The following is a 25,167-nucleotide window of genomic DNA, read 5'->3' as shown; positions in this document are numbered from 1 at the left end:
ACCATACCGGATCTTGAACACTCCCACACCTCAAACTGCGCTAATGAAAGACCAACTTGTCCACACCCCACACAAAATAGTCAATGCTTGTGATACTCCTGCATGGGATGGCCTTGACACTGAAGTAAAAAACAACTCATAAGTCCAGACGTTACACACACATACGACACATTGCTCAGAGCTGTGGCATATCATCCACATAACTGCCGCCGGTCAGGAGAGTGCAGGGACTACGAGACCAACAAAAGCAATGGCAGGCCATCCCGGGAACATGCACAACTCCAGCCATGTGGAACTGTACCATGCACCTATGCTGCATCTGTTGGGAGCTCTGCCAATGGCAGTGCTGCAGATCAGTTACTGTGTGAGCTTCCGCCTTGCGTATGTCACCTGCATCCAGCCCTGGTTCCATTGACGATCATGCACATTCTAGTGGCCCATGGAGGTCTATCTATCCAACACAATGGTAGCTGAACTGGCTTATGACTTGTGTGTGCGCCCCCTGTTGGCCCACGAACAGGAGTTTAATCGGGATACCCGTGCATAGGATGCCTTTATATGTGGCGTCTGTGCTGGCAGTAGTGGATAGGAGATTGCACAAGTCATCGTGTGCAGTGACCACATCGAGACGCTCCCTATTGGGCTGTGTTGCGGATTGGTTAAACTGCGTGCACAGAGCACATCTGTCCAGACCAGTTAATGGATTAGCTCACCCTCGTGTTCGTTTAACTCAAGAACGACGTACTTCTGGAACAGTTTGCCCATGAAGCTGCGCTCGCATTCATGGACGACTAACTACGTTCCTGCAGCTACACCGAGCACAGGTCCCAACACCTTGTTGCATCTCGGAGGAATGGTCACATATCCAACCACAACAGTGGACACATCTGCATTCGCCCTGACTCACAATGCATGTGCGTGCACCTACGCGTGTTAGTACACACCTGTGCAAGGTGATGCAGTCCCATGGCCGGAGCTGCACAGCGTCGTTTGGCAAGGTGCACAAACCTTACATACTGCAAAGCCTTGGGGGAAACATGGCGCCCGCCAGCTGAGCAGTAGTGCACGTTATATGCTAGCGCTCTCTCTCCTGGTTTAGAGGCATTCTTGATGTGTGCCGAGCCGCGTAGTTCCGCCGCACCTTTTTTCTCCAGGAGCTGATTTATTGTGGAGTCCTTCTTGGTGTGTGTCGGCGTTCGAGGAGTCCTCTGGCCCCCGCGTCGTCTCCTCTTGCCGCGCTAGTCCGGAGCCGCCCTGGAGCTGAGACACTGTCGCAGAGCTGCGGCCCAAAGTCTCCTCCGGGTGAATTGCGGCAGAGCCCGAAGAAATACCGGTGGCGGCATCGGCGCATTTTTCCCCTCGAGTGGTTAGTGGAGAGGCATGCTGCTCTGAAGACAAAGAGGACATCGAGGGCAAAAAGGAGTTTAGCGGTGGAGGTGGTAAGAGCGAGACCCCCTCTTTACAAGAGGGGTCTCGAACAGCAGTGCAGGAGCAGGCGATAAGAGTCAGGTCCCCCCATATTAAATATCAGCACCAGTAAGAAAGGGGGTAAGAGGAAGGGGAAGGGGGGGTGAGGGAGGGGGGGGGGAGGAGTACACACCCTGACAAGCTGCACAGTCAGGTAGTTTTGAGGGGCAGGATAAAGAGCAGCGCACCCCGAAAGATGTAACGGTTATAACAGAGGCAAGAGATATCAGGGGTTCAACAACAGGAAGAAACTCCCTCTGTCCACAACACTGCTCTTCAGAATTACCAGGTGAAGGGGAGGAGCATAAAGGGAGTCAGGAGTAAAGGCTCTTCCAAAGGACCCTCCAAAATTAATACTGTTAGAGTCACTCCAACCCTACGCTCATTCTTCAGGGTTCATCCTCAGATCCTGACTATCTCAAAACACGAGGGCCCCCCCGACCGCACAGCCCATTCACTCCTGATAAAAACTCTGCCACTATGGAATCTAAAGAGCCCCCCCGAAATCGCTAGTAGTATGACCAAGCCTACGTACTCCAGTTCCAGCTCCACTACTTCTGAAATCTCTAAGTCACCCTCAGCACCCAGGTCCTTGGAAGTCTTTGGGATAACCCTAGAACAGCAGACTAAGCAACAGGGTCAGATTGAAAGAGTTCAGTTGGGAGCTCGATAGAAGTTCTTTTTGCTTCTCTAAAAGAAGACATAAAACAAGGTTTTGCAGTGTCAGCAGATAACCAGACCAAGATTAGAGCGGCATGTGAAATCCTTGAAAAAAAAGTAGACTTACTAAATTCAAGGACTGAATCCTTGGGGAACTCGGTTGATGAGCTTAAGGCAAATCTGGCGTCTGCGGAGAAAAAAAATTCAGACTTTACGTAGAGATGGAGATGCTCTACGGGATAGAACAGACACACTTGAAAACAACTCTAGTAGAAATAATCTTTTTTATTTTGAAGATTCCCGAGGGCAAGGAAGGGGCAGACATTAACACCATTGGTGTGGTGCAGATTTACCCCGTGCGCTGACAATGATTGATTCCCATTGTTCATGACGAGCTCAGCTCGTCATGAGTGTACGAGAGGTGTACCTCATGACGAGCTGAGCTCGTCATGAGTATCGAAGGGGTTAAGACCTTTGTTGTTGCACTGCTTAAGGATACTTTAAATCTCGAGGAGTCGGTGGGCTTTTTGGAGAAGGATATCCAGAGGATTCACAAAGACCCTTTTCGCCTAAATACCAGCATATCTAAACCTAGGAAGATACTTATCAATTTCCTTACCTATGCGGTTAAGGAGAAGATTTTGAATTTGGCCCTGAAGGCCAAATCTTTAAGAGGCTCCGACTTCTCCTTTAAGGTGCGTTCGGACTTATCTAAAGTTACACTAGATCGCCAGTGGGAATTAGGTCAAAGGATGGACAAATTTAGTAAAGTGGGTGCTACAGTTCAACAGAAATTTCCCGCTTTTCTAAAAATGATGTTCAATAACAAGATGTACAACATCAGATATTCATATGAGACAGACGAGCTACTAGATCCCCTAAGCAATGAATCTCCTGGGAAGCAATGACTAGGGTTTGGTAGGGTCAATCTGCTCTGTTATGAGGCCTGACTTTGTGGAGATAGAGGCTTCTTGAATCCTTTCTTTTAATCCCTCTCAAATCCCGTAATCTGTTTTTGTATGTTCCGGGAATGGCATTGGGGTAAGAAAATCAATTATTGGAAGGCATGCGTTAAATTGGTTGGATGGTTTGATGGCCAATTAGTGTAGTATTTCGCCAAATGAAGGGTAGAAAGGGGAAGGCGAAATGTGAGAAGCGAAGAATAACAAATACAATTTTTTTTTATTTAGAGAAAGGGGAAAGAAAGGAAGGAAAAGGCAAAAAGGAAAAGAAAAGAAGAAAAAAATAATTTAAAAAAACAATTACAGTACGGATTTGGGGTCGAGGAAGAAAAGAAAAGATGGGGAAAAAAGGGAAAACATTTTCTATAGAGAAAGTACATATTAATACACAATGAGGTGGGTTGGCTTCAGGTTTTGTATCTTCTTTAACATATCGGCACAGACAACACAGGGGAACGGGGTCGGGAGAACAGTTGCAGGACGTAAACCTGGTCATTCATCAGGCCAGAGTAATAAGGGATCGGTTTCCCAAAGGGTGGGGGTGTAACAGATGGGCTAAGGGTACAAATTCCGCATTCACCGAGACCCTGCCAGTACTACTTACACCAAAAGCTCTGCAGTGTTTGCAGAGATGGAGTCTATGAGGCCGTTTGGGATCAGGGAGGGTTAGGACCAGGCTGCGGGCGTTGTATGGTCAGCGGGACACCTGTCGAAGTGAAGGAAGAAACACCATGACCTCACTGCAGATTTTGTCCTGGAAGGTCAATGCCATCCAGGAAACCCATCTTCTGAAAACGGAGATAAAATAAATGTTAAAAAAAAATCAGAAATGGGTGGATGTCTTTATCTGCACTGATCAGACGGCAAATATTAGAAGGGTGTTCTGGTTTAAAAAACAAGCCCATGCCCAAATATTGGAATATAGGGAAGACCATAGTGGTAGATGGCTTATTTTGAGGAATTCTTTAGGAGGTATATTTCTCTCTTTAGTGGGATACTATGGTCCGAATCAGGACGATCCCTCTTGTCTAAATACCATTCGCCGCCATCTTATCGACTTCCCAGATCCTGTAATTTGGGTAGGCGGTTTTAACATAGTGTTGAATCCTAAGCTGGACAAATCCTCAAACTCCAGGGCAGCAGTCCCCTCTAAATCTCGGCAGTTGCTCGACAATCATGGACCAGATTGGCCTATCTGATATATGGAAAAAATGGGCGGGGGATCAACTGGGAGTTTCGTTCAGAAATCTGAAATATAAACATAAGTCTAGAATTGACTATGCCTTGATCATCTATAATCTTAAAGAACTAGTTAAAGATATTGAATATCTGCAGTCACATCTTTCGGACCACTCTGCAATTTCCTAATGCCTAATTTTCATACAGCAACCGCAGACTAGATCTTAGTCCTTTGATCGAACCATTTTGCTGGAGGAAGATGAAATAAATTTTTTCTTCTCTGAGCTTAAACATTTTCTTGAGGTGAATTTAGATACAACTAATATTTCTGTTGTCTGGGACACTCAAAGCTTTCTGGAGAGGCTGCATCACCAATAGAGCAACCTTTAGAAAACAGAAATTTAGGAAAGCTACCATGGGCATAGAAGCAGAAATTAACGAAAGAGCATAAAATGAACACTTAAATAGGAATAGATCCAAAGGAAGATCTGGAAAAAATAGACTCGCTTAAAAAACAGTTGGAGAGTATTCTCCAAGAGAGAATTACTCGTAGATGGAAAGCAAGCAAAATTTCCCATTTTTAATTTGGTGAAGGGGCTGGCAAATTACTTGTCTGGAAAGTAAAAATAGACCAGGTGCGTAATCACATAAAAGAGATTAAGGTAGAAGACGAGCTATCACCTCGCTTCTCCTATCTAGATAATGGTTTGGCTTTCCGCGACTTTTTCCAAGATATATACAACAAATCTGTCATTGATGATGGCGATGAAAGCAAAAGTTGGTTGGAGAAGATCATCCTACCTACCATCCCGGATGATCAAAAATCAGATCTGGAACAGGAAATAACAGAAGAGGAAGTAAAAAGGGTCACTGACCAGTCTAAAAGAGGGAAGGCGGCAGGCCCAGATGGTCTTCCAGGGGAGCTATATCGTTCTTTTAAAGAGATTATCATCCCAGTACTTGTCAAAGTTTGTAACAACATACTTTTGAAGGGAGAAAACACCCCTGGTTCGTGGAGTAAGGCTACGGTCGTACTGATCTTGAAACCCGGTAAAGACCCAACTAACTGTGGGTCTTGCCGCCCAATCCCGCTCCTTAATAACGACTATATATTTTTACCTGCCATCTTGTCAAATAGGTCGGGGGGGGGTTGCTGATAGCATCATCCACCCAGACCAAAAGGGCTTTGTTAAAGGGCGCCAATTAGCGGATCTTACCTACGATTTGGTAGGCGCAATTGATATCAGCTCTACTTTTACACTCCCTCTGGCTGTTTTAACCCAAGACGCAACCAAAGCCTTTGATAGGGTAAATTGGGCATACATGTCTGAGGTCATGAGGAAATTCAATCTGGGAGAAAAATGTTGCTGCTCCATAAAATTGATATACAAGGCCTGACAGCTAGATTACTAGTCAATGGAACCCCGACAGACATATTTAAGATCACCAGGGGTACGAGACAGGATTGCCCGCTCTTCCCGCTGCTCTTCAACCTGTACGTCGAACCAGTCGCACAGGTACTTAGGGAAGATCATAACATCACTTCTTTTAAATTTGGAGAGTGGGAGAGGAGGGTGGCCCTGTACGCAGATGACATCCTCATTGTAACAGCCGACCTGGATTTAGCCTTCTCCACAGTCATTAAACGTGCGGAGGAATTTGGCCAAGTTTCAGTTTATGAAATTAATGCTAGCAAAACCGAAATAATGGCATGGAACATAAAAGACACACAACTCAAGTCGGGTCTACCATGCGATATCTGGGGATCAGAATTATACAGAAGGTTGACAATATTCCAGAATATAGTCTTTAAAGACTGTCAAAAGCAGATGAAATTGTGGGATCACCTCCCCTTATCAATCTTGGGGAGGAATAATTTAGTAAAAATGTCAATCTTCCCTAAGCTCACATTTCTTTTCAACACCATCCCGCTGTCTTTTGATAAGTATCAGATAGAAAAATGTGAACGAGAATTAAATTCCTTTATTTGGAAGTATAGAGCCACCAGGTTGGCATGGAAGAACCTTAGGCGGAAGAGGGATAAAGGTGGATTGGCAATGCCCGACTTGCAATACTATGCCTGGGCATTTCAGCTCTCACATTCAAGAATGCTGTTGAAAATGACCACTAGTACAGTGGGAGGTGAGATGTTTCGGGCTATGTTAAGGGGGGGGCAGGGTTATGGGAAGAAGGTTTTATGTTTAAGTTCGGAGAGCAAATTTGACCAAAAAAAAAAGTCAAATAAAGGTTCTGCATTTGATGGTAAAAAACTGGACCATAATAAGAAGCAAAGTGGGGCTTAGCTACTTTTCAAAATTAGCACCAATGTGGGACTCCCCAGGCACACTCGCATGCTTCCAGGATAGCTTGATCAAACCAGTGAGAGATTCTGGGATCACAATGTGGGGAGACTTGACGAATGGTGGATCTCTACTCTCCTGGAAAGATCTACGTGAGAGAGTGGGGTATGGCCTTTCCAGATTTAAGTACATCCAGATGAAAAGCTGGGCCCAGGCTAGGCATAATACATCTTTTGGGAAAGCCAGTAAACTGGAAGAACAGTTAGTGGTGAGACCGGCGGGTAAAAAGGAGGTCTCAGTGTGGTATTGGGCAATTGAGGAGGAAATGGATGGCGTCTTTAAACTCGCTGATGAGTCATGGGGAAAGCAGATGGATGTTCAGTGTGATCTGGTTTGGGGGGGGGGGGGGGGGGCTCATTCTGCATCCTGCATAGAATAGTTAAACCTGCTTGGTTGAAGCGAAATCATATGTTCACGGCTCATAGAGCGCATCTTTCCTCTCTCAAGTTACCGAAATTTCAGATACGGAAAGTCTGTAACAAATGTGGGATGCCTGAAGCATCAGATGTTCCTATGTTTAAGGACTGTCCTTCCATTCGGCCCTTTTGGGAAAATGTGAAGAAGACTCTTGAGTCCATCTTGAAGGTATCACTGGATATTAGTCTGCCACTAGTCATCTTCGGCCTTAACTACTACATCACGGGTCCCGCCAGATCTTTACTTTTCTATGCAATCCTAATGGCTAGGAGACAACTATGCAATCATTGGGTGGATTCAGTTGCACCAACCCACTCAGAATGGTTGACCTCTCTATATGAAGTATCCAAGATGGACATGGCTAGATCATGCAGGAAGAATAAGATCGCGTTCTGGGACTTACTGATACAGTGGGGATAGAGAACCCGGGTTTTTTTTTTCTTTTTTTCCCCCCCGGGTCCTATGATTATGCCTCTCTTGGTTACTCCTTGGACTACTGTTTTGGTTTGCCAAGTCACCGATATGGTCCGTCAGGTCTGAAAAGACAGAGGTGGAGTAAAAAACCTATCCTCACACCCCTTGATATTCCTCCCGCCTACTAAACGTACCCTTGTCTGAGTTAATAAATTGCCAAAGACTCTTGAACTAGGTTAGTAGGGTTACGAATGGTGGTTGGTTTCTTCTCAAGAGGGTTAAAGGCAAATGAGGACAAAACAAAAACAACAAAAATAACTCACATACTGCTGGATGGAGCATATACACATGGCAATGTCGTACTACATGTGACGTTGAACCCTTTCATCTGCTCACTGTCAGCAGAGCAGACAGTTGCCGCAGTCTGGGGATACAGCACTATGCAGACCACGTGGGTTGTGAGTCTTGTTCCCTGACACAGGGCAATGAGCAGATGCCAAACATCACATGACTCGTCCAGCAAGGCAAGGTGGGCTGAGACCATTGTCATCCGTAATGATTGGTGTCCATTTTTACCCCCCCCCCATGTCTTGCACCTCAATACATTCCTATGCTGCCTGTGTCTTAAGTATGTATCCGCATGTTGTAGCCCTTGCCTGTACTGACAAGCACATGCCAATAAAGTCTATGCAACTTCACTAGTGTTCAACTGTGATGATTAGAATGACAAATCATCTACCTCAATAAGCATTGTCCATACACAGGAAGGGACAGACTGATGCATTTCACTTAGGGGCGAGTCCCTATTGCTAGCTCCACCGCTGTGAGCCAGACATTGTGGTTGTGAAAGTTGCAGGTAGACCTGTGCTCTTACGTGTCTTCTGCAGTGAGAGTATGGTCTCCAATTCCTTTCCATGTGGATCGATGTGATCCATCATAACAGGCTGTGTCCACAGATATGTGACAGTAGGTTATGCCAAGAGATATTCTGTTGCCACATGTGATGGGGGACACTACTTCAGGCCTGCTACCGTACTCCCCTTTACTACACACAGCACTATTTAATACATGGACGTGGGTCTACTTTGGGGGGTTGCGAGATTGTTGTTCATGTGCAATTAGGGTACAGCTAATTCACACCTTCACAGTCATCTAATTGGCCATGTGGGTCAGGCTCAAATATGCACATTGATGACATTACCTGGGTGTACCTTTTGGTGCAATCAACGTCCCTACATTCAGCCATACTTTCATACATGAGTGAACATAGACATGACATATGTGTGATTTGGAATGTTTTATTCACATTCTGTGTAGTGTCGGAGCTGCAGCAGTACATGGCCATGCCAAGCCCACATTGCATGGTTGCCCAGTGGTGGGCCAACCAGAGTCCTTGGGGTAATGCAAAGTCAATCAGAAGAGGAAGAGTTCAGTCTGCAGCCGGATTGCTGTGTCATTGGTAACCAGTGCACATATGGCAGTCCATGTCGAGGTTCAGGTGACTGTCGCATAGTGTTTAGGGGGACAGTGGGAGGTGTTGTACCATGGCATGATGCATAGGGCTGAACCAGGCTGGGACAGGCCGTATAGCAGGGATGGATGCTACTACCTCCTTCCTCACAAGGTCATTACCACCCACATCTTCCTCCTCTGATAGGTCTTCTGTGTGTGGCGTGTCAGGTGTGTGTGGTGGTGTTATGGCTGCATCACTGTGTTCCACTGACACATCAGGGGGCGGAGGTGGTAGGGCTGCATTACTATGTGCCAATGACACATTAGAGGGTGGAGATGTGTCGAGGTTCCTGCAGCTGTCATCTGGGACCGGATCAGTGGCAGCAATGGCAGGATGAGGATCTGCAGGGCATAGAAGATCCCAGCTACATCTCACTGGTGTGCAGCAGTGGCAGCCATACTTCCAGCCTGCATCGGTTCCATGGTCTCCATTGTCCACCGCATCTGTGCCAACTCTGTGCTGTCATCGCTGGAGCCTGTCTGACTAGACAGTTCTTGTATCCGACTAATGGCTCCAGCGAGATCAGCCAAGGATTGTTGGAGAGTATGGAGGGGACAGAGGGTGTTCGTTAGGGACATGGGATTTAAAAACCCACGTATGGCATCCAGTTTGGCTGCCATGAGGTCGAACCCCACCCGAAGCTGATCAGCCATCTTCTCATGGCACTCTAACACGGCGTTGGAAAGCCATGTGTTGGTCATGGGCGTCCTGTGAGCCAGCCGTGGTGGTGTGTGCTTCCTGCTGTGTGGTCTGTGCAGGGGGTGTGGTCACCTCGATGCAGCTGGTCTGACCTATTCCTGGAGGTGGGGTGTGGAGGCAGTCTACGATACGTTGGAGGGTGAAGGTGCAGATGACCAGGGTGTCCTCTTCATCATCACTGAAGACATGACTGGTCTGCTCTGCAGAAGGTGTCGATGGTCCCTCTGCAAGGTAAATGTGAGATTCACGTAAACAGTGTGTCCCATGTATGTTGACACCATTGTACATGTTCCCGGACAGACAACATGACAATGTACTTTGTGACGGTTTTGGAGGAGCTAGCTATTTGATGGGAGACAGTGGACATTTCGACTACATGACGGATGTGAGGTTGTACGCGTACATTATCATATCACAGTTTCCTACAATGCCAGATGTGATTGGCCAGTTTCTGCGCACAAGCGAAACCAGTAGTGTCCTCTGTCCTGTGGTGTAAGTGTTGCACTTTGTACCACATTGTCGACAATGTTGATGTGCTGTGATTGCCATGTGTGTGTGCTGCATTGTAGTTGAGTCGCACCTGCCGCGGCCCCTTATCCCTTTATGGCGGTGTGCTTTTGTCTTGTGTGCATTTTGGGTGCCGAGGTGTTGACTACTTTGGTCATTTGTGCTTTTGGACAGATTTTGTGCTCTTGTGCATGGTTTGTCTGCAGATGTGATGTTGACGTCAAGGGTTGTATGTGCACGAGGATGTGTCAGAGTGGACGTGCTGCTTTGAGGATGTGGTCCACACAGGACCACCTCAGTGTTGTGTCGTGCACCATGTCATATTTCGGCTGTAGCCATGCTATCTGTCATGCAGAGTTGCTTTAGTTGTCAGTGTGGCACACAGACCCGCGGCTGTGCTGCATTCAGCACATGTGCATAGGTAGGTTGTGAGATTGGTGACCGGGAGGGGGGGCTTTTGTGCACATAGTGGACATGGGCCTACTTGGTGTTTGTATGTGTGCTGCAGTGTGCCAAGGGTATCAGGGACATGTTCCACAATCATTGTGATGTGCAGTGGGTTACACTTGATTGTGCATGGGTGCCATTGTGCCCATCTCCCTCTGTCCCCCCAGTCCCGGGTCATTACCCTGTTGCTGTTGGGTCAGGTCTTGTCAAGCTGTGTCTGGGCTCCCGACTCCTTGCACCGTCTCCACACTGATGACTGTGGCCACCATTTCCTCCAGCTCATCCAGCTCCTCCTGTGGTGCAGGACTCCCACCTGCAGTTACCTTTGCTGCCTTCCTGTTGGCATCGAGTTTCCATTTGGTTTGGCTTTGCACATCATGCCAGCGCCCCTTGACATCCTCCATTGACCTCCTCGACACTCAGACTGCATTCACGTTGTTGACAATGGACTGCCATATTTCCGTTTGTGTTACCAAGGACGCAGTGGAGGTGACAAACAGTTGTTGGTAGTGTTCTGTCACCTCTGTGACGATGATCCAGTCTTCCTGCGGACTGAACCGCGTCTTCCTCTTCTCCTTGCCCTTCCCCGACCTAGAGGTTCCTGGCTGGTCCCCCGTGGGGCTTGTGGGGTTTGGGTTGTTCTCTGCACTATGTCCGGGTGCATACATGGTGCAACACAGTTTGATTTGGTTTTAGTGTGTTTTTTGGTTACTTTAATAGTGCATTTCCCGGTATGACACGTGGGAATTGCAGGCCTGTCGCTTGTTGTCGCTGATTTTTGTATCGCGATTTGGGGCAGCGCAACTTTTTTCACATTCGTGTTTTGTATTTTTTCTATCACATTGGTTTTTACACAGTCATTTGGCGCGTTATACTGCTACTACTGCATGGTGCCGCCGGGTTGGGAATAAAACCTTAAAGTGGTGTTATTTTGTTGCGATAGACTTCGATATGCAAAGTTGTGTTACGCTGATTTTACAATGTTTATTACACGTTCTTGAGAATATCCCCCTATGTTTTTTTTAATTTTGAAGTCAATCGCATTTTTGCATAATATGTGTTGCGCAATTTCCATGATAAATGTTCCCATGGCTCAACTCGTCCCTGGGCTCTGAGAACCAAGACGGGCCCTTAACTCTGCACTCCCAGTTGTGATCTTGTCCACATTTTCTTCATTACAGCGTAGAACAGTTACTCAAGTCTCCCCCCTCTCAGTATCGCAGTATCTTGTTTGAGATTCAGGCCAGTTTCCACAGGCCTCAGAAGGTTAACTGTTTCTAATTTTGGTTTTAATAAAGAAAACGGTGACTTAGCAACCCCAAGAATTTGTTCCAAACTTCCTGTGCAAATAATTAATGTTTCCAGTTCCAGCTCTTTGTCCTAAGAAAGTCTATGTTCTTTTGATAACTGCTTTTGCCTGCCATGACCCAGTCAGGCTGAAGCAAGTGATTACTGTGACCGTCTTGTCTTCATAAACCACCCAGCAGCATGGGCAGAACTTCTTCTTGGACATCTAGTGGAGTGAGGTAGCCATGGCCGACTGGTAAACCTTGCATTTACAAAAGTGAGGAGTCGGACTGCCCAGCCAGTCATTCGGTGCACAATGAGGCCTTTGCAGGACCCCAGTGGGGGGCTTAAGCAGATTCTGCTGCTCAAGGCCAGATTCTTGCAGTGGAGGGAGTCAGACGAAGTGAAGTGCAAGCTCCCAGTGCTGTGGGAGCTCCTGTCACCCTGGTAGGCAGTGTGCGCTGGAACTATGTTCAGAATGAACTCCTAGGGATTCTGTCAAATCCAAGCATCACGCAAAGGGAGGTGTTGCAAATAGGCCACCCCTTTCCGCAGGAGGGCATTAAGGGGGTACTGTGTAGCTGGTGTTGCATTTAGGAACACACGGTCACAAATATATTACTAAAGCATGGTGCGGTACCAACTGTAATTTACAAAACAATACTCTGAAATGACCACTAAATTTGCACAGATACAATTTTACTGATAAAACGACAACACAAACTATAACGCGTCGAAATTGGGTTTCAGCTGATAAGAGTCATTTGGACCTAACTGTCTTGATTTGCTTTATAGCTCTTGGTATCTTTTTTTCGATAATAACTTTAGAATTTGGAAAAAAACACTTAATTTGTGCCTTTTATTTTGAAAAATCTGCGAATTTCATTTAACTTCGGTTGTGAATTAGAAGAATGAGAGATCCTACAGCTCTTCCTTTCACACCAGCAAGATTTTCAGATAGTCCCTAACAAAATTCCTTCACTTTGCAATAATCAAAATAAAAGTAAATATCAGTCTCCACGTTAAAAGAATAAAGAAGAATTTGTCCGAAGACTAGACTGTCTTTGAACTCCGGTTGTCAACACATAACAAATGTGACCAGATAAAGAGATAATTTCAAATCATCTCCAGCATGGTTATTTAGATGCGCCCCAAGGGCTCGTGAGGCTTTTGGAGCTGGGACCCTGCCAACTCTGGGGCCCACTGCCGCCCCTGGAACCGGGTACACTGCACCAATGGGAGCTGCGCCCCTGAATCCAAGATGGTTATTCAAATCTCAGATTGAACAGTAGTCAGTGAAAGAGGAGCTTTAATTCTACTATTTTTTAGTTCGATTTCTATGTAGTGTTGCATGTGTTACTTTGATACCCAGTTCTCCTTATGCAATATAATGCATAAATTGTTTTGGGGTCTATTGTGGAAGACTGGAAGTGTAGTGGGGTTTGGGTCAACAGAACACGAAGCGTCCGGTTCCTCGACACTGGCATTCTAGGGTGACCGTCTGCAGAGGAGCTGAGAGCAGCCGGACGAGGCTGTGGCTTTGCATCTCCCAGGGCAATACTTGGACCACGTGTGCCCCAAATATGGCTGAACGGTATGCACAACAGCCCTCAAGCTCACATCACTTATGGTCCTGACCCACACCCTGATCTCTACTCCCCTCCTTAGACCACCAGGCTACTCCAGCTACCTCCACCCCTGTAAAGATTCACCCAAAGACCTGCACCTTCACATAATCTGCAGCACCAACCTGCACCCGCTCTACGATCTGCTCTCCTTTGCTCCTTCAGCCCAGGCTTCCTCTCTACTGTCACCCAATGAAGCCCCAGTAACCCATTCTCCAGAGCTCGCCATATCTCTCTTTTGATACCTACACTCTCAAGCTTCACATCCCCAGTGCTAACTGATCTGATACCCACCCAGGACTGTCCTCCCTTTAGCACGTTCACCTCTAGCATATTCTTCTATAGATATCCCCAGGCCACCACACACAAAGTTCCACAAACTCCCTCCCCTACCCGCTATTTCTTCTCTAGGACGCCCTCCTATCCACCCCCTCTCTAGAGCTCCTCCATCCACTGACCTCCGGCCCACCCCCTCTGCTCCGTCACCTCTAGGACACCCCCCTGACCTCACATACAGACCCCTCTAGGACTCTTCCTCTTCAGGAGGTCCCCGAATCTATCCTCACACCCCACCAGGGCTCCCCTGTGACTATATCCAGACCCCCTCGCACCTCCTCAGGGGTCCCTTGCCTCTACCCACCCCAGGGGCTCATTAGCTCTACCCTCCACACCTCCCTGGGGCCCCTGCCCCTACCCTCCACACCACTTACCCCCCAGGGGCCTTCTGCCTCTACTCTCCAAACCTCCTTAGGGTCCCCCAGCCTCTGCTCTACAGTCCCACTTACCCATCCCCAGGGGCCCAGTGACTCAACCCTTCAGACCCCTCCCAAGCACCCCGACTACCATTAAGACCTTTCTGCCCCAGGGACACCTGATTCTACCCTCCAAACATCTCCCCAGGCCCCCCTCGTATTACCCTCCAGACCACTCCCAAGGACCACCCCTGACTCTTCCCTCCAGACCCCTCTCCGGGGCCCCCCTGACTCTTCCCTCCAGGCCCCTCCTCAGGGGCCCCTGACTCTACCCTCCACCCATCCCCGGGACCCCCGACTCAAAAGCCCTCCCCAGGGGGCCCTGACTCCAGACCCTCCAGGCCCCTCCCCTGGGGCCCCTGACCCTCCCCGGGGACCCCCTGACTCCAGCCGCCCTCCCGAGGGCCCCCAGCCCCGAGGACGCACCTCCGCACGCTGTGCTCCGGCTCCCCCGCGGGCCTCTCGCTCACCCCCGGCCATGCTCGGGCCTCGGCCGCTCACCTCTCCTCCTCCTCGGCGGCTCCTGCTTCCAACGGCGGCCGCAGGCAGAGCACAACAACAGCAGCGGCGGCCTCCGCACCGGAAGTGAAAGCAGTCACCGGGGAGACGGCCCGCCCCCGCGGGGTAGCATGGGGGATGTAGTCCAAGCGCAGCGCTGCTGCCAGCGACACCAAAGAAGGACCACGAGACCCCTGCTGCCTGACAGCCGTCTTGGATTGGGCTGAGCAAAACATTCCAATGTGATCGCAGTGGTGTCAGCCATCTTGTAATGGGCGAGTAGAGCCGGGCCCTGTCGTGTGTCAGGCATCCCGCGCGATCCCGGAAGCAAGCCTTCGACGGGGTCGAGGTGTTAGTGAGGCTGAGAGGAGGGGTCGTCAATCCCGGGATTGAGACAGGAGTGGAGCCTGCTGGGTTTTAAGTCAATGTCACGAGAATAGAAGGAAGACACGGGGCGACCTACTGTGTCTGTGGGGGGGGGATACAGAAGTTTGTATCGGGATAGAAACTGAAGACGGACAGCAGGTGTGCGCACCGCGGCCGCCATCTTGGAGCGGGATGAGAGAGCGAGCAGGTGAAGGATGCCGGCCCGAGCCCGCCTCAGCCCTGGGCTGACAGACTCATCCGCAGACTGGGCGCGAGGGGACGACGCAGACCCCCCCTGCAGTGTCAGCCCCCACCCTCTGCTGTGTCCCGCTGCCCCCTGCAGTGCCAGCCCCTCCAGTGTCCGCCCCCCACCCCCTGCGGTGTCCCCAACCCCCTACAGTGTCCGCTCCACCCCCTGCAGTGTCTCCCCACCCCCTGCAGTGTCCACCCACCACCCCCTGCAGTGTCCGCTCCACCCCCTGCAGTGTCCCTCCACCCCCTGCAGTGTCCACCCCCTTCAGTGTCAGCCCTGCCCCCTGCAGTGTCAGCCCCCCCCACCCCCTGCAGTGTCCACCCCCTTCAGTGTCAGCCCTGCCCCCTGCAATGTCAGCCCCCCCTCCCCCTGCAGTGTCAGCCCCTGCCCCCTGCAGTGTCAGCCCCTGCAGTGTCCACCGCCCACCCCCGGCAGTGTCCGCTCCCCCACCCCCTGCAGTGTCCACTCCACCCCCTGCAGTGTCCGCTCCACCCCCTGCCCCGTCCACCGCCCCCACCCCTGCAGTGTCCACCCCCCTGCAGTGTCAGCCCCCTGCCCACTGCACTGTCAGCTCCTGTGAAGTTGAAATGAAGATGGAAAACGTAGTTGTAAACTAATAGATAGTTTATTTGAAGATAAGGCAGCATAACACAGGAGCACATCCGAGCATGAAGGAATCCAACAGCTGAATGGATGTTTAACAGTTTAAAAACAAGAAGGAGGTTGTTTCACGAGCGATGCACTTTTGAAGAGAAACATTCTCTCCAAAAGTGCGCGCCGTGGAACAGCACAACGTAGTTAAAGTAAGACATAGAGCGCACCTGAACGCGCCATCAACATATGAATGAAAACACACTTACTTGTACATTACATCTTTTCCCTTTTTACAAAGATTAAAAAGAAAAAGAAAAGATTAAATTAAGAAAGAAAATAGTCTTTAAAACGAGTTGGAAGAGAGCAATTCCTGTGACCCCTATCAGAGGAGACATTAGAAGTGCTAGAACCAACATGAGAATCAACAATAGCATCACAGTGAGGAACAACAACATTGGACTCCTCAGGAAAATTGGAATTTTGATCTACAAAGTGGTTAGAAGGAGAATTTGCAAAAGAGTGTTCATCTGAAGCTGCACCTAAAGGGAAAAAAGAGCAAGAAGAAGAATCATTGACATATTTAGCAGTGGAAATCTTTTTCGCCTGTTCTGGAGTAAGCTTTACGATGACACGCTTACTCCACCATCCTTTTCGGTCAAGAAACAAAGCACCCCTAGAAACTTTTAAAACTTGAGTAGGCAAGGAAAAGGATGATAAACCTTTTTTAACTTTGCTATTAAACTTTACCATAACCCAGTCTCCAATGTTGAAAATCTGATCTGAAGAAGATATTTTAGAATTGAAATTCCTCTCTTGAGCTAATTGCTTGGAGGCAACATTTCCTTTAACAATCTCCTTGTCACGACAAGCCAAACAAGTTTTGTCTTTAGACTGCAAGTCTTTTATCCAAGATGGACAAATATTGCCATTTGGATTTCTTTTCCTCAAAAGCCTGAAAGGGGAAATTCCAGTGGTACTATGAGGGGTAACCAAATAAGACCACAATTTGCCCCTTAAAAATTTTTCCACATCCAAATTAGAGGAAACAGCAGTTTAGATACCTTCCTTAAAAAACGTATTCATCCTCTCTATCAGACCATTCGAAGAAGGTGAGTATAGAGCTACCCTAAGGTGCTTAATGTCATAAGACTTTAAAAATGATTCCACAGCAGAGGAACAGAAATGAGAACCGTTATCGCTAACTAATTCCCTAGGGGGACCCTCAGAAAAAAAAATCTTACTCAAAAATTTAATTACTACAGCAGAAGTGGGATTCTCAGAAAATTCAAAAACACACCACTTTGAATAGTAATCAATCAATAAAATTATGTAGCGTTTATCAGTTGGCAAAATTTCCCAAGGACCAGAAAAATCAATGGCCAACTTTTGCCAAGCCTCCTCAGGGATTGGAACTGTATGTAAAGGTAACACAGGTGTCTTCCAATGCTTGTCCGAAATCAAGCATGCGGAACAAGAATCGTGAATAGTACTCAGCAAGACCAAGGAATGATCTAAGGGCGTCTTTGTCTTTTGGAAGGACAACATTGGAAATAGCCCTAGTCAAACAAACTTTTGGTTTGATACCATGAGCAGAAATACCGTGACCAAGATAGTCTAATTCTTTGACCATAAAGATACATTTTTTAACACCTAAAGTTATCCCAACTTCCTCAAAGCGAGATAAGACTTTTCTTAAAACTTTGAGATGTTCTGATTTGTCTTTTGAATGTATCAGAACATCATCTTGATATGCTTGTACATTGGGAATATCATGAAAAATCGTGTCCATAATTTCTGGAACACACTGGCAGCAGACGCCAGGTCAAAAGGGTGTTGAAGATATTTGAATGCTCCAAACAGAGTTATAAACGTGGTTAATTCAGAGGAGGACCTCGAAAGAGGGATCTGATGATACGCACTCTTGAGGTCCAAAAGTGTAAACATTTTAGATTCTGAAATACCCGCTAGCAATTCTTGAATTTTGGGCAATCGATGGCAATCCACAATGATGTTCTGATTAAGAGAAAGCAGGTCTGCACATAAACGAATAGAGGAATATTTTTTCTTAACAACAACGATAGGACTAACCCATAAAGAAGAGTTAGTTGGGACAATGATGCCTTCTGAAATCAATTTGTCTAAAACTTTTTTAAGTTCATCCCTCACATTTAAAGGAATATTCCTTAATTTATGACAAACAGGAATGGCATTGGGTTTAAGTCTGATCAAATGCTCAAAATCTTTAATGTAGCCAACAGAATCTTTGAATACCTGTGGAAATTCAGATATTAAATTATGAACTTCCAGGTTTTCCTCATTAGCTGCATTAAAAATCGATGTCTCGTTGAGCTGAACAGGTGAATCAGAACCAGGAACTAATTTCAATCCCATTTTAGCTAGGTCCTTCCACCCAACAATAAGTTTGCCATTAATTGCAACATAAACTTTTGTGGTAGTGGACCTACCCAAACATTCAATCCTGGTTACAAAATACCCCAACATATCAATATTATTCCCATTGTAAGCTTTCGGAATGATATCTAGTGGCAACAAAGTTATATTTCTACTCCAACATTCATAAATAAAATATCAGAAATTATGGTAACTGGTGCACCAGAATCTGCCATCATGTCTAATTTCACATTGTCAACAATCACTATGCAAGTAGGATCTTTAACATGTTCAGAGTAATGAGCCACTTCAACTAAATCAATAGAAAAAATCTTCCTTTCAGAAGGATGTCGGCAACAATTCAAATCTTCAACAGAATTAATGTGAACATCGTCAAAGGAAGATTGTAAAGAAGACATATCAACATTTGAAGCATTTGCATGAGGATTTTCAAAGGAGGAAAAAGAAGAAAGATTATTATCCTGTTTTCCTGTTCCTACAAACTATATTGAAGTGACCAGTCTTGCTACAAAAAGTACACTTTTTTCCGAATGCAGGACAGGTTGGGCTGTTACTAAGATGATTCTTTGAACCACACCTAAAACAGTAGGAGTTAACCTTCCCTTGAAAAGGTTTAAAAGAAGAATTCTTTTGAAAAACGGCATTAATTTGAACATCTTTTTCAGGTTGAAGTATATTCCCATCAGTGATGCATCTTGATGAGACAATCGACCTTTCAACACTCTTAGCCATTTCCAAAACTTCATTTAAAGTTGGATCACGACAACTCAGAATTCTTTCCTGTATTTTTTTGTGATAGCAATTGTACACAAATTGATCTCTAAGGACTGTATCCAGATATGCCCCGAAATTACACTCTGCAGCCAAATTTCTTAAAACAGAAATGAAGTCCTCAACAGACTCATCTTGTTGTTGTTTCCTTCTCATAAAGTTAAAACGTTCCATCATCACGCTGGGCTGCTCTAAATTTTTTTTGTTAAGTCTTAAAATAGCATCTGTAAAAACGTTCCATCCATCGCCATTACCAGGAGGTGGTTCTGAAATGGGAAGATTGTTAAAAATTTCTTTTCCAGCAGTCCCCAAATGACTGTATAAGATGGCCAACTTCCTTTTTGCAGAATACTCATCTGCTCCAATTGCCACTAAATAATTTTCAAAACTTATATACCATAATTTCCATGCCTCTCTTGGTTTACCTGGAGTAGGTAGGAAATGATTTAAATAAACAATCTGTTGATTAGTGGCCATAATGGAAGGTTAGTTCCAATCCTTTTGTTAAAAGTCTTTGTTTCCTTTTTTAAAAAATATTTGTCATTAAGTTTTACAAAATAGAACTTGTTTGTGGAAAATAACAATAAAAATTTGATGAATACCTTTCAAAATGAGCAAACTCCGATCGTAGTAAGTGAAGAAATCGAAGGGAAACACTCGTGGTGAAGCATCACCATGGAAACAGCTCCTTGAGTAAATCAAAGATGGCCGCCAGAGCGTGAATCGACGTGGTGACGTCAGTATGAGTCATGAAGTTGACGATGCAACACACGGCATGAACGACTCAACAAATCACAAGCTCCATAACAGGGAAAACCAAGAAAAATCAAAAAGTCGGTCGAGTTTGAGACCGAAGAATGCGGGTTTTCAGGAATGAGCAGCTGAAGAGGAGGAGATCGAGTACGAGGTTCCAATAACAGTGTTTCCCCAAAAAGGTATTTTTAAAGATTTGTGCAAAAATGGTGAAATGCCGCCGAAGAATCCTTGTCGCCAAATGTGAAGTTGAAATGAAGATGGAAAACGTAGTTGTAAACTAATAGATAGTTTATTTGAAGATAAGGCAGCATAACACAGGAGCACATCTGAGCATGAAGGAATCCAACAGCTGAATGAATGTTTAACAGTTTAAAAACAAGAAGGAGGTTGTTTCACGAGCGATGCACTTTTGAAGAGAAACATTCTCTCCAAAAGTGCGCGCCGTGGAACAGCGCAACGTAGTTAAAGTAAGACATAGAGCGCGCCTGAACGCGCCATCAGCATATGAATGAAAACACACTTGTACATTACAGCCCCCCACCCCCTGCAGTGTGTGCTCCACCCCCTGCAGTGTCCGCTCCACCCCTTGCAGTGTCCGCTCCACCCCTGCAGTGTCCACCCCCACCCCCTGCAGTGTCCACCGCCCACCCCCTGCAGTGTCAGCCCCCGCCACCTGCAGTGTCAGCCCCCCCCGCCCCCTGCAGTGTCAGCCCCCGCCCCCTGCAGTGTCCGCCCCCCCTGATGTTTCAAGCTGTGAGGTTGTGTGTTTTGAGGGCATTTGCTTCCTGCCGCCGAGAAGGCGTTGAGGCTGGTCAGTGTCTAGTATTAATGGATAAATAGTTTTAGTCAATTAAAACCACTCAATTCGTACGTACCGAAACAACTCAAATCGTACGTACAAAACATCTCAAAAGAAGTCTAAACCGTATTCTGCCTCGGCTGTCATCATTGGGAAAGGTTCTCATTGTTTGCTGCCCTTCACGGGTATATGAATTAAAGTGTCAAATACAAATCATAAAAGGCAGTTGCTGACTAGTCAGCCAAGTGCCTTCCTGCTGTAGTGAGCCATCCAACCGCTACTCTACAATGTTGCAAACAACTCCCTGGGCCGGGCACGGGCCAGGGAGTATGAATAAAAGTGGCGTTAGGGCTCGTGACTGGCGGAGCATAGAACCAGCAAGGTGATTGTGCCCCTCATTTCATGCGCTGCAATTATACAGGCCCCCACCCTTTTGGCATATGCATGCCCTCCTGTACATTTAGGCCACCAGTGAATCCCCCAGAGGTACCTGTGCACCAGATTACATTGGCGACGAGTGGCGGGGATCGTCCCATGCGCTCGCACTTTCGCAACGCGGTTCGGCGTTGAGGTGTGTGCACGGGTGCGAGCGCGGCCGAAGAAGTGCAAGTGCGAGCCGAGGAGAGGCTTCTCAAGTGTGCGGTAAACGGCGGGGGAGACACGAAGAGGGCCCCGTGAGGGTGCAACTTGAGAGGATCGAGGAAGGAGTGGAGCGGCAGGCCGGGAAGAACCGCGGGCCCGCCGGTACAGTGCGCGTATGCGCAGAAGCCTCTGCAGGCTCCCGGGACAAACCGCATATGACGCCTGAGACAACAGGCAGCCCAAAGCAATGGGTGAACGACGGGCTGTCTGCCGTGGGGGGCACATCGGAGCAGCGGAAAGCGGTCAAGAGCCTGGAAGGTCTGGGGGGCATTGTGAAAGCCCCACACTTCTGGTGAAGAGGCTGGTGCAGACGGCAGTACTGGCTGAGCCCACTGCCTGGATAGAAGTGAGTGTGAGTCAGTGCGGTGTGGGCAAGGAGGCAGAAGGATCACGGGTGTGAGGGCGCTGGAGGCCCAAAGGACCACACAGGCAGACGGATTGGGGCAGGGGACAGCCGGATGTTTGAAACCAGAGCACTGCTGATCGTGGGATGCAAGTCACTGGAGTTGCGCAAGTTAATACTGCGGCAACCGTAAATATCACTGGACGATATCCTCATCGTTGGGAGATGCGAGGGCTGGGGAGATGGCAGCACTGGCAAGACGTCCTGCAAATCAGCAACCACTCTACTCCACTCCCATCAAGGAGGAACGTGTGAAAGCCATAAAGAAATCGTAGAGCAGTGGAGGGGCAGCCCTGGGGGAGCCGGGGAGCGTCCGGGAAAACCAGGCTGCCGGAACTGTTGGCTGGTGAGCCATCTCAGAAGGGATGTTCTGCATAGGGCAGGCAATGCCTGCAATGCAACAAATATGGCCACTTTGCGAAGATGTGCATGGGTGCAGCCCAGGCTGGGTCGATTTGCAACAGAGGTCCAAAGCCACAACAGAGTGTGAAGCCCGCACAAGAAGTGGAGGACATGGACAGCCGGTGCCAGAAAATGCACATCACGGAGGAAGAAGAAGATGATGATGTATTCGTAGTGTCTTATATATATTGGCGTCAACACCTGCAGCAGGCCGCCGCCTGTGTGTCAAATATGGATTGGAGACAATAACGTAAAGGCGTTGATCGACACAGGGGCATCAGTAAACATTCTCCATGCAGACCAGTATCAAGCGTTGAAACCCAAGCCTCTCCTGCTACCAACAAAGGCTATATTAACCTACAACGGAGACATGCCGATACCCCTGCAAGGAGTGATAGAGGTGGAAATCAGACCCAGGAAACGATCCACACACACCCGATTTCATTTGACATGTGATTGGGCCAGTTAGATTTTAGGCTGTAACTCGGCGCAAGACCTGGGTTTTGTAATGTTTGCCAAGCTTTTACATTAGTCACAGGCAGATGCAATCCTGAATGAATTCCCGGAGCTGTGTCGGGGTCTGGGGTGCCTAAAAGGAGTAGAAGTACAACTCCACATTGATGACACCATCAAGCCTGTGGCCCTGAGACATTGGAGGGTGCCGTTCCATCTGCGTCCCCTGGTTGAGGCTGAACTGGATCGACTGGAAAAGGACTGAGTAATCTAGAAGGTGTCTGGGCCCACTCCATGGGTGTCACCGTTGGTGATCGCTCCAAAACCCAAACAACCAGGTGCGATCCTCCCCTGCTTGGACGTGAGACTCCTGAATAAAGCGATTAAAAGTGAAAGGCACATCACACCAACCATAGATGAGATTGTGGCTGATATCAATGGGGCACAATGCTTTTCGAAGGTAGACTTGAATTCAGGATATCATCAGTTGGTGTTGGCGGAGAAATGTCGATACATCACCACGTTCTCGACTCATGTGGGACTCAGGCGATTCAAGCATCTTAGCTTTTGAGTCTCATTGGTGTCAGAAGTGTTCCAGGATGCAGTGAGAGAAGCCCTATCTGGACAGGTGGGAGTGTTAAATGTCAGTGATGACATTCTAACTTTCTCCAATTCTCTGGAATAACACCACACTCGACTCCGGAACACATTGAGAAGGCTGGTAAAACAAGGACTAACGCTACACAAAGCCAGGTGTGAGTTTATGCCAACGAAGTTGAATTTTTTGGATACCCATTCTTAGCGAAAGGCTTGCAAGCGGACCTAGCTAAAGTTGAAGCCATCAGAGCGGCAGCGATTACACAATCTCAGTCGGAGGTTCTGAGCTTCTGAGCTTCTTGGGAATGGCCAATTACTGTAGACGATTCATTCCTCACCTTGCCACTCTCTCAGAGCCGCTTAGGAAACTCATGAAGAAGGATGTGCGGTGGCAGTGGTCCAGTGAGGAAGCCAAGGCATTCAACGAACTCAAGAAAGCGTTGCTTCAGCGAGCCACAGTGGCCTAATTCAAACCGGGACAAGCCACAGAACTTGTGGTAGACGCTAGTCCAGTGGGACTGGGAGCAGCACTCCTGCAGAGAGATCAACGTGAAGAATGGGAGCCTATTGCTTACGCCAGTCAGGCGTTGACTGCGGTGGAGACCAGATACGCGCAGATTGAACGTGAAGCACTCACCATCCGGTGGGCATGTCAGCACTTCGACGTTTACCTGTGTGCCACAGCTTCACACAGTGGACACCGACCACAAGCCTCTGGTGCCGCTGTTTGTGGGCACTGCTAGGAACGGACCGCCCCGAATCGCACGGCGGGCAGTGCAGATTCAGCACTACAAATTCGACGTAATATACCGTCCAGGCATCAACAACCCAGCAGACTATTTGTCACGACACCCGTTGGCCATCGGCCCAGGAACGCGGGGTGAAGTGGACAAAGGCACTGAATCCTTTGTAAAGCAGATCGTGGAAGACGCCTGCCCGCGAGTGTTGTCGGTGGAGGAAGTCCAGGAAGCTACCAAAGAGGACGCGTGTTTGCAAGCAGTAAAACATATGCTTCACAACCACCAGTGGAAGTTATTTCTTCAAGGTTCCAGTGATTGCACTGAAGAAGAGAAAGAGCAACGGTAAGGTCTAAGGAGATGCAGAGAGGAGCTTAGCGAAGGGTGTGAGTAAATAATAATAAGAGGTACGAAAATGGTGATTCCGGCCAGGCTGTGGAGAGGAATGGTGGAACTAGTGCACCAGGGACACCAAGGAGTGGAGAAGACAAAAGCAAGACTGCGAGCGAAGGTCTGGTTCCCAGGGATGGATAGGATGGTGTAGGAGAAAAAGGTTAGAGGGTGCCACGTGTGCCTGATCACAGGCGCCGAGGACCCTGCCATGCCAGTCGTCACCGAAGCACCCAGCCTGACACCGTGGAACAACGTGAGTCTGGATTGTGGCAGTTTCCCGGACAGGAGACACATAGTGGAGATGGTGGACAGCCATTCCAAGTTTCCGATGGTGAAAGTAGTAGCATCTACAGCTTTTGAGTGCCTCAACCCATACTTGAACACACCTTTGCACTCCTTGGGATGCCTGCAGAAATACGAACTGACAATGGGCCTCCGTTCCAAGGGCAAAAGTTCAGAGAATTTCTGAGTGTGAACAACATTTGACACCGCAGAATAACACCCCAGTGGCCACAAGCCAATGGGGATGTTGAAAAATTTATGAGAACTCTAAACAAAGCACTGAGGATTGGAGTGGACCAGTCAGAGGATTTGGAAGGGTGTTTGCACCGGTTCCTAGGGGCATCTCACCAGACTACACACTGCACCACCCGATGTGCGCCCAGCGACGTAATTATGCAGCGAGCCGTGAGGGACATGATTCCGACCAGTAAAAGATGGTCACCGTCTGTCCTGGATCCGGTACGGACCCAAGGGAGAAGACAGAATATTAACAACAAAGCCAGTCAGAGAAGGAGAGCTC

At 47.8% G+C, this 25,167-nt stretch overlaps 1 protein-coding gene across 2 annotated transcripts in view; it reads right to left on the bottom strand.

Moving 5' to 3' along the window:
* The window catches only part of LOC147706660 (putative ATP-dependent RNA helicase DDX6), a 233,233-nt gene extending 218,297 nt beyond the window's left edge, over window positions 1–14,936 (bottom strand). Inside the window, exon 1 of one of the 2 annotated variants that reach the window (XM_086933166.1) lies at window positions 14,791–14,936. The gene's annotated coding sequence lies outside the window, so the exon portion shown is untranslated. Of the gene's footprint in view, window positions 1–14,715 lie in introns of both variants that reach the window. The other variant, XM_086933165.1, reaches the window with a different exon arrangement.
* Between the last annotated feature and the right edge of the window lie 10,231 nt (window positions 14,937–25,167).

The sequence above is a fragment of the Lissotriton vulgaris genome, chromosome 7 (genome assembly GCF_964263255.1).
Source record: "Lissotriton vulgaris chromosome 7, aLisVul1.2, whole genome shotgun sequence".
Lineage (NCBI taxonomy): Eukaryota > Metazoa > Chordata > Amphibia > Caudata > Salamandridae > Lissotriton > Lissotriton vulgaris.
This window is presented reverse-complemented; position numbering and strand designations above follow the sequence as displayed.